This window comes from Lutra lutra, chromosome 4, assembly GCF_902655055.1.
Source record: "Lutra lutra chromosome 4, mLutLut1.2, whole genome shotgun sequence".
NCBI classification, from domain to species: Eukaryota; Metazoa; Chordata; class Mammalia; order Carnivora; family Mustelidae; genus Lutra; species Lutra lutra.
The window spans coordinates 128,381,940-128,392,407 of record NC_062281.1 but is presented as its reverse complement, the minus strand read 5'-3'; the positions used below and the strand labels follow the sequence as shown (position 1 = coordinate 128,392,407).

Below are 10,468 nucleotides of genomic sequence, written 5' to 3'. Positions count from 1 at the left end.
GAGCTAAAATAAAAAACCTATCTCCCCTTGTGCTTAATCCCTTTGTCTGCTGTTTTCATCTCATTAGTCTCATTGGCCAACCTGGAGATCTTGTCATATTCGATGTACATATTTGGAATCTAACATGCCTGGGGTTTGCAGACATGCAATGGTGCATTTTTGTCATCTAGAACTCTTTTAAGGAAGAATTGAAGACTAGGGCGTTGGCATTCATCAGGGCAAACTAAGTAGACCATAAATGATTTTCAGGGCTGGGGTAGACTCCGGAATCTGTTTATGCTACAAAAGTGCCTGAATTGTGGAAGGCTGAGCTTCATCAGAAGTTGTGACATAACGGTTGTGGCACTGGGCCTAGTTCCTATGTTGTTCCTGCCTTGGACAGTCTCAGTGTTATATTTCCTGTCACAATGTTGAGAGGGGAAAAAAAAATCTTTCTCAGGAGTGCAGTTTTCAACCAAGTATCTGAGTAATAATCCTGACATTTTTCCAACTGGAATGAAAAGCTGACTGAACTCCAAGGGAGTCAGAAGGCAGTTTGAGGGAGGAAGGTTAGAGGAGAGCAGAGAAAGTAATGATTTCTGGAACGGAAAGGGTAGGGACAGGCAAATTAGCATAACTCCACATTCTGATGAAAACCAGCTGAGTGTGTGACCTGGAATGGCGTTCAGGATATGTACAATTAAAATGAATATAATTGAATAATTGAAAGAAGAATGATAGGTAAAATAATATCCAATGAGTGAGCAAAAGGGAACATAGAGCATGTAAAGGGATTAAAAAAAAAAAAACAACCAAACCAACCAACCAAACAAACAAAAACAACAGAACACCTCAGAAAAGTCCCAAAGTCAGATTTTTCTGAATTATGGCAATGCATCAAATGAGGTAGAAGTTTTCAGTGGTTTATAATACAAAGTTTGTAGGGTTTGAACAGTAACAGAAATTAAATGTCAGTAGCTTTCCAACACCATGTAACTATTCAACCCAAGATGTCATTTCCTTGGACTAATTTGTATTCACCAGAGAATGTAAATTTCCTGTAATGACACTCAGCAAAGACAGGGTCTGTCCTTCGAAAGATGACATGAAATTTTCATTGTAGCAGGCATTCCAGAGATGCAGACACGTTTCTGTCAACTTCTTTGACTGGGTAGTGACTTGAGGTTCAGGACCACAGTATAACTGAAAGACCAGGCATGCCTTGTCCTGGAGGCTCCAGTACACTTATTTATATCTTAGGGACCCTTTGAAACAGTAGCTACTAATGACTTTCTCCCATTACCCAAAGGGCTTGACCTGGAGGAACAGGGCTAATTTAACAGGAAGTTTTCCAGGGAAATAAGTTTTCTGGGGTCAGTCTTAGTGTGATTCTTTGGCCAACATTATCTTCACTTGTAAGTGAATTTGCAAACAAAGTCATGCATGTGAAATGTTTTTGTGGAGGAAAAAAGCCTATTTTCTTTTAAAGTAAATATCTGTAGCTTGTTCTATAAATAGAATTTATGCTGTTTATGTACTAGGATTTATATTATATATGTACTTTCTAGAAAAACTGGCTAAAATGAGAAAAAGAAACCTGAATCGCCTATTTATATTTTTAAATTATGTATTGAGACTAGGTAAAGGACTGTATTTGACACTAGGAAGCAATTATCACAATAATCTGGGGAAATTGCCATTTGAAACACACCAAGATATCATAGATGCAACATGTTATGCTCCAAGATAGCTTAAATGTGTGCCAGGTATCTGGATGATTAAATACATATTTTTCTAAGTTCTCACTCAAAAGCCTAGCACCAGTAAAGGAATTATTAAAAAAGAAAAAATAAAGCACACATACACATGAGAAAAGTAACAGAAGAGAAGGCAATAGTAGACAATGAATTTTGGGAGAGAGAGGATTGAGGACTGAATCTGATTTAGGCCAAGGTGCAACAGAGGATACTGCAGAAAGGGGATTAAATTTCCTCTGCAGAACTCCAGAAAGGAGGCACTGGCCACCTCAGAAGACATTGAAAGAGGCATGGCAATGAACATAAAGGGTCTACATATGGAACAGATAGGCTCCCTGGGTCACCTTCCCAACATGAGCCCCTCAATAACCCTGAATCTTACTCTCTACACCCCTGTCCCCTACCCCACCCCACATCTCCAGGCTAATCTGTAACTTTCACTCATGACTAGAGGTTCAACTTCTTTTGAAATTGGACTAGCATGTCTGATTTTAGGTACCGCAGACCCAGTTGGGGGTAGGGTCAGTTTAAGTGATGAAAATAGGATGAAAGATTGACATTTGCATATTAAACGGTGGGGTAGCCAGCTTGGGACTCTGCTTTCTTGCACTTGCACACTCTCTCTCTCCCTTTCTTATTTTCTCTCTCATTCTCTCATCTATTAGAATACAGAGAGCCAGAAGGAAACCCCTTTCCACTCCTATACCCAGGTAAAAGCCTGGAGAACTTTTCTCTGAAAAAGCAGAACAGCTCTAAAAGAATAAATAATAATCTTTAAATCTTGACATTGGTGGGATCTTCACAAAAAAATGTAGCTTGTCACTCAAGGTTCAACACTTAACAAGACCCACCCTAACACATAGAACTTCTCCTGAGTGTTTTACATATCTGACTCTTAAACAAATAAAAATGGACAAGGAAGGTTGACAGTTAATGGAGGAAAGTCTCTGCCATGAAAGAGAAAAAACCAAAATAATCTGTAAAATGGAACTCTTAGGAAGCAGAGGCATAAAGGAAGCAGAAAATACTTGAAAAAAGGCTCTGTCATAATATTCTTGGAACAAAAACCAAAGATACTGTATCTATGAAGCAAAATAGGATTCTAAAAATAAAGAAGCAATAAAAAGAAAGAGGCTTTGGATGTATAACATTCAAAATAAAAGTTCAGTAGACAGTTGAGTCTATCTCCCTGCAATTAGAATAAAAAGATAAATGGAAAATGGGCTGTGGGGGGTGGAAATAACTAAGAACATTATAAGACCAATTTTAGAGATTCAACAATTAGTTCTAGAGAGAAACAAAAAATAGAGGGGAGGAAATTATCAAAGAAATTATACAAAGGTAGATTTCACTATTGTTAAAGAAAGGTCTCCATGTTCAAAGAGACTACCACGTGCTCCTAACAATGACCATGAATGAATTTATGAGGAAAAAGATATTACTTATCATACAGTGTTTCTTTTGCTGCAAAGGCTAAAACAATAGTGACTGAAATAAGATGGAAATTTGTCACTCAAATATTAGTCAAAGCACAAGCTGCTTCATGGTATTGCGAACCCAAGCTGCTTTCATCTTTTGCTCTTGCCATCCTTAGAATGTGGTTTCCTCTCTTGGTTTGATGGCTGCTTTAGCTCTCATTGTCACGTCTGTTTATAGCTAGCAGGAAGAAGAGAAAGGGTAAGTGAGGCCATTTGCCCGTTTTTTGTTTTTTTTGTTTTTTTTTTTTTCAGGGCCCACTCTAGAGGCTGTATGTAATTTCTGCTCATATCTGGTTGGCCCAGAGTTGGTCACATGGTCATCCTGCCCACAAGGGAAGCTGGGAATGACAGTCCTTAGTTTGGGCTGCCCTGTGCCTGGTTAAATCTTAGAGCTCAAACTACTGAAGGAAGAACAGAGACTGAAGTTAATTAAGGAGCAACTACAGCCTCTGCCACACCCAGAGATAAAGAAAAGAACTTAGAAACTCACACAGAGAAACAGCAATGATAAGTAATGTGAAGGGTAAAGGTAAATTCTTAACCAGAATATTACTTGGTTACTCATTAGCAGCACTTTAAGCTAGAAAATAATAGAGTGATTCATTTCATGTATAGAAGGGAAAGAATTTTCATCCTATATAAAAAGAAATAAACTAACAATCAGGTATGAGAGTTGGAATAAAGACATTTTCAAACCTGCAAATTCTCAGAAACAAATTCTCTAAGAAATATACTAAAAGCTGTTTCAGCACAGTGATAGAAAAATTAAAAGAAAAAAATGTCATAGGATTTAGAAAACAGGAAAATCCAATACAGGAGAACCATGAAGTGAAAGCCCAGCTGAACAGGAGGCCTAGAGAGTAATGAGTCCAGATTGGAGCAAGTCTGAGCATAGGATTTATTTTAAGCTTTAGATGTCTACAACTCAAGATAATGGTGTAAAAGGAGTTTTCACTGCCTATGAGAATGGAGAGTTCCTAAGGCTGAGAGAGCCTTGAGCAAGGGAGAGATTTTGTGGGAATGAGACTGGAGATGGAACATGCTTAGGTCCTTCAGGGATCCAGGACTTCAGAGACGGGGATGGGAAGACAACAGTAAGGGAGAAACCTTAGCAGGATTGAGAGAAAAATCTGAAGTAGAAAGGTCTTGTTTGGAAATCTGGAAAGACATACAGGCATGTGAGAACAATAGAACAGTCAGAATTTTGTTTGTGTAGGCAAAGATAGGGCTTGGCTACCTCAAAATTTCCCTCCCATGGAGGGTAGAGTAGAACAGCACATAGTTTTCTATGCCATTCCTTTGAGGGGTGCTGAAAGTAGTGCCGGAGGGTGAATTTATCTAGATGGCTTGGCAAGGCAAGAATTGAAGTCCTTTGTGCTTCAGGGGGACTTCTAAGGCAGGGTCTTAACCAGGAATTACAGCCAGACCACAAAGTATCTCTTTAAGATTTAGTCAGCAGGGAATGTGCTGAATTCCCAGGGTGTGTGGCTGCATTCCCTTGGAACAATTATGGCAGTTACTTTTTTAGAGAGAAACAGACCTGAGCTGAGTTTGAGAGAATTATGTGTGTGTGTTTGTGTGTTTATGAGACTGTGTGTGTGTGTGTGTGTGTGTGTGTGTGTGTGAGTGAGAGAGAGAGAGAGAGAAATGACATTGAGGAATGACATATTGAAAAATGACAGAAACGGGAGGTGTGCTTTAACTTCTTTACCTTTGTATTTCTAGTGCCTGCCATAGTATCTAGACCATAAATATTTGTTAAGGAATCGTAAGGAACACAGAAAAGAGACTAAAGAGAAAGATCTAGAAAGAATACTAAAGATGAGAGAAAATAGTTGGGCAACATATCCAGTTTATGATATTTTCTGATTTTTTAAAAATATTTTGTTTATTTGACAGACAGAGATCACAAGTAGGCAGAGAAGCAGGCAGAGAGAGAGAGGGAGAAACAGGCTCCCTGCTGAGCAGAGAGCCCGATGCAGAGCTTGATCCCAAGACCCTGAGATCATGACCTGAGGTGAAGGCAGAGGTTTAACCCACTGAACCCAGGCACCCCCTGATTTTGTTATTAACAATGTATTGTGATGTTGCATTTTTACAACATTAGGCATACATGGCAACATTGCTCTTTGATATTTGACCCAAGAACTAGATAAAATAAATCCAGACTTACCTGGATTCAACTGTTAAGAAGGTGATTTCCCATTCCTGTATATGCTAATTAGTTAAGAAAATGTTGTTTCTACTTGAATATGGATTAATCGTCTGTGAAAAATTACATAAATCATCCTTCATTGGGATTAAGAATGACAATACTAAAAGATGGAAGGAAAAATTTTGTTACAGGTGTGAAACATGGGTCCTAAAACCTAGGATATATGTCAGAAAAATACTGCATATAAAAAAATAGTATTCTCCTGAAAGATTAAAGACACAAAGCAGCGTTAGGATTGTTGATTGAAGTACATGTGTTAACAGTGAGGGTTTGGAAAGAATAGAATTTAAGCTAATAACTCAGTCTAGGCAATGATTTTAATCGTATATGCCAGAAATAGAAAGAAAAATGTTATTACAGAATTTTTCTCTCAGTGGAGACTAAGGAACCCTAAGGATTTTATGAGAAGTCTACTTTACTGAGTGTTTTGTTGTTGTTGTTGTTTTTTTGTCTAAAAAGTCTGCAACTCCAAACCCATTGAGATTTGCTCATCAGTAGTTGTTAAGCCTTCAATGTATTTTGACAATAGAACACAATAATAATTATTGTATTACATGTATTTGTAGCAGGCTCAACTATGATATACAGAAAATGGGGAAGAGAAGCAATCATTTTGTGCACTTTATTAACTCATTCATTATATGAGGTGACACTGGTTATATCAAGATTGTATAATAATAGTCTACTCTAAAGTAGGGTTTTTTTCCCCCCATAAAACAGCATGAGTGTATCATGCCAGAGTAATATGAATGTGAAAGAATATCCATCATAGCATAATAAAGGAAGGATAAAATCATTTTACAAAATGAGACAAAGAATTCATTTGCTCAAGTAGCTGCCAGTTGGTTGTCTGATAAAAGAGCTAATGCTTAAGAGTCAGGCTATAGACCTAGTAGTAATAGTTGAGATGGCATTTCCGTCTTTGTGGGTGGTATGCCACAGGCACTACACTGTGTGTGCAGGAGTGGACTGCTGAATATATCAGCTCTGCCTGCAGGACAGGATTCTAACTCCAACAGCTTCACTGTGCAGGCTTGACTATTCCTAGCACTTTACCTCTCTAGGCTTTAATGAGCCATAGTTTCTTCATCTGTGAAATAAGGGGGTTGGGCAAATCTTTTCCACTCTGAAAATATTATCCTGCTATGACTTGAACAAAGGAGAGACACAGTTAATAACCACAGCTCTAAGGATTGACTATCTGCTGATCAATTTCAGGAACTCAATCTCTACCTAGTAGGGAGTACTGTGGAAAATGCTTACAAATGATCGTGTAGAGGATGTCTGAGAAGGAAAAGGAGACTCAGTGTCACTGACTGCTGGGGACTATTAGAATCTATTGGTTAACTTTGGCAGTGTTGTACTGTGAGGAGGTCATTTAGAAAGCTTTCCCTGGATTAAAAAGCAGGAGGCAGAGGATCTTGCAGCAGAGAAAGCAGAGTGAGGGGATGAGAAGCCAAGTGCAGAGTGTGGGTACGTGTGTGTACGTGTATGTGAATGTGTGCATGCGCATTCAGACAGCTCCATTCCTCTGTACATGTGTGCATTCCCCACTGAGAGACAGACATCTAGCTAAGCTGCAGTTCCTTTGCTTTCCCAGTAATGCTTGGCAGAAGTTTTACTTGAATACTAAAAGTTGAAAAAAGTTCAGGATTTTTTTTTTCTGGTGAAGCATAGATGCAGATAAAAGTTTCCTATTGATTTCAGACCATTGTTACAATTGCAGGATTTTAAAATCCTGGGTTTTAAGAATACACTTTGAAATCTGTCAGTCTTTTAAAAAAATTATGTCTCTATGTCCTTTCTACTGCATTGGGCAGGTTAAGTGTAAAGTTAAAATGATGATACAGAAAAAATATCTCTTAAAGTAAATTATAACCTGCAACAATGGACTAAGTCAGATGGAAAATTTAACTCCTGAGCAATTAATTGGTCGAAGGTACAGTGAGCTAAAGATTATGCAAGTTTGAAGGAAGAGTTATGGAGTTTGAGTTATTAACACAGATTTTGTATCACATAGATATAGTTTGAATTCTCTCCCTATCCCGTTACCAACTGTTTGACTTTAGGCTATTGATGTTTTTAAGCCAAAAATTTCCCATATGAGAAAAGAGGATTATATTTCCTGTCTCATAGTGTTGTGAAAAATGAAAAGATTATATATGGAATGCACTTAACCCAGTGCCTGGCACATAATAAGTGGTTGATAAATGGTCATTACAGCCTTTTTTAACACTCGTTCCCATACAGTTGGTGCTCAAGAAGCATTTGTTTAATGAATGTTTCCTGTAGTCACAGATTAATGAAATAAAAAAGTCATGTTTGTTATTGGCATGGTTAATTGCAACTTCATAAAAATTGTTAGTCCCTTACCAGTCCAGCATAGAACATAGCACCTCATACCTTCTTGTGTTGTGTTTTCTGGGGATACACACACACCACACCTCATGAAATGGCTTTGAGTTGTGGGAAGGAAAATTATAGGCATACCTCCGAGATTTTGCAGATTTAGTTCCAGATTACTGCAATAAAGTGAATATCACAATCAAGTGAGTCAAATGAGATTTTTGGTTTCCTAGTGCATATAAAAGTTATGTTTACATTATACTGTAGTTTATTAAGAGTACAGTGGCATTATGTCTAAAACAACAATGTACATACCTTAACTAAACAGTACTTTATTACTTAAAAATGCTAATCATCATCGAAGCCTTTAGGGAGTCACGATCTTTTGGTGAGGGTGTTTGCCTCAGTGTTGATGGCTACTGACTGATGAGGATGGTGGTTGCTGAAGGTTGGGGTGGCTGTGACAATTTCTTAAGATAAAGCAACAATGACATTTTCATGTCAATTGATTGTTCCTTTCACCAACATTTTTTTTTTCTCCTCCAGCATGTGATGCTGTTTGATAACATTTACCCACAGCAGAACTTCTTTTTGAATTGGAGTCAATCTTCTCAAACCCTGTTGCTGCTTTATTACCAAGTGTATGTGATATTCTAAATCCTCCGTTTTCATTTCAACAGTCTTTGCAGCATCTTCTCTAGGAGTAGATTCATCTCAAGAAACCACTTTCTTTGCTCATTCCTAAGAAGCAACTCCTCACCCATGAATGTTTGATCATGAGAATGCCACTGTTCAGTCACATCTTCAGGCTCTACTCCTAATTCTAGTTCCTTTGCTGCTTCTACCACCTCTGCAGTTACTGCCGCCAGTGAAGTGTTGGACCCTTCCAAGTCATCCATGAGGGTTAGAATCAACTTATTCACTTCCTGTTAATGTTGATATTTTGACCACTTCTTGTGAATCCCAAATGTTCTTAACAGCATCTAAAATGGCGAATCCTTTCCAGAAGGGTTGACTTTGCCCAGATCCAGCAGAAGAATCACTATCTATGGCAGCTATAGCCTTAAGAAATGTATTTCTTAAATAATAAGACTTAAAAGTCAAAATGAATCCTTGATTCCTGGGCTGCAGAATGGAGGTTGTGTTAGCAGAGATGAAAACAACATGGATCTTGTGGTACATCTCTATGAGAGCTTTAGGTTCATTGTCAATGAGCAGTAATATTTTGAAAGGAATCTTTTCTTCAGAACAGTAGTTCTCAACAGTAGGCTTAAAATATTTAGTAAAACACGTTATGAACAGATGTACTGTCATCCAGGCTTTGTTGCTCCATTTCTAGATCACTGGCAGAGTAGATTTAACATAGTTCTTAAGAATTCTAGGATTTTCAGAATGGTACATGAGCATTGGCTTCAACTTCAAGTCATCAGCTGCATTGCCCTAAGAGGAGCGTCAAGTTGTCCTATGAAGCGTTGAAGCCAGCATTGACTTCTCCTCTCTAGGTATGAAAAGTCCGTCTTCTTCCAGTATAAGGCTATTTAGTCTACATTGAAAATCTGTTGTTTAGTGTTGCTACCTTCCTTAATTATCTTAGGTGAATCTTCTGGGTAGCTTGCTGCAGCTTCTCCATCAGCACTTGCACTTCACTTTGCACTTTTATGTTATGGAGAAGACTTCTTTCCTTAAACCCCATGAGTCAACCTGTGCTAGCTTCCAACTTTTCTCCTGTAACTTCCTTACCTCTCTCAGCTCTCATAGAATTGAAGGGGGTTAGAGGCTTTGGGCCTTGCTCTGGATTAGGCTTTGGCTTAAGGGGATGCTGTGGCTGGTTTGCTCTATCCAGACCACTAAAATTTTCTTCATATCAGCAATAAGACTGTTTTGCTTTATCATTCATGTGTTCACTGAAGTAGCACTTTTAATTTCCTTCAAGAACTTTTTTTTTTGCATTTATAACTTGGCTAGCTGATGCAAGAGGCCTAGCTTTCAGCCTGCTTTGGCTTTAGACATGCCTTCCTCATTCAGCTTAATCATTTCTAGCTTCTGATTTAAAGTAAGAAACATGTGACTCCTCCTTTCACTTAAACACTTAGAGGCCACTGTTGAGTTATTAATTGGCCTACTTTCAATATTGTTGTATCTCAGGATTAGAAGGCCCGAGGAGAGGGAAAAAAATAGGGAAACAGCTGGTCGTGGAATAGTCATAGCACACACAGTATTTATCAATTAAGTTTGATGTCTTATATGGCACAGTTGTGGTGCCCCAAAACAATTACAATAGTAATATCAAAGATCACTGATCACAGATACACATAGCAAATATAATAATAATGAAAAAGTTTGAAATAGTATGAGAATTACTAAAGTGTGACCCAGAGACACAAAGCGAGCATATCTGTTGGGAAAACGTTGCTGATAGACTTGCTAGATGCAGGATTGCTACAAACCTTCCATTTGCAAAAAATGCAATATCAGCAAAGCACAAAAGAAACAGAATAATAAAGTGAAGCACAGTAAAATGAGGTTTGCTTCTGCAAGAAGAGCTCAGGGTGTGGAGAGTTTGACAGAGAGCAGGACTAGTGGGAGGTGGACGGTAAGAGAGTGAGGCTTCTCTTAGGTAAGAGAGGGAAGCAGTGGAGGTAGAGGCTTAAGAGAATGTGAACATGACCAGTCACACAACACTAGCTCAAGAA

The 10,468-nt window shown here is 38.3% G+C and overlaps 1 pseudogene; it reads right to left on the bottom strand.

Annotated features, from left to right (window-relative positions):
- Positions 1-8,110: 8,110 nt before the first annotated feature.
- On the bottom strand, positions 8,111-9,980 carry LOC125097374 (tigger transposable element-derived protein 1-like; annotated as a pseudogene).
- Positions 9,981-10,468: the final 488 nt, after the last annotated feature.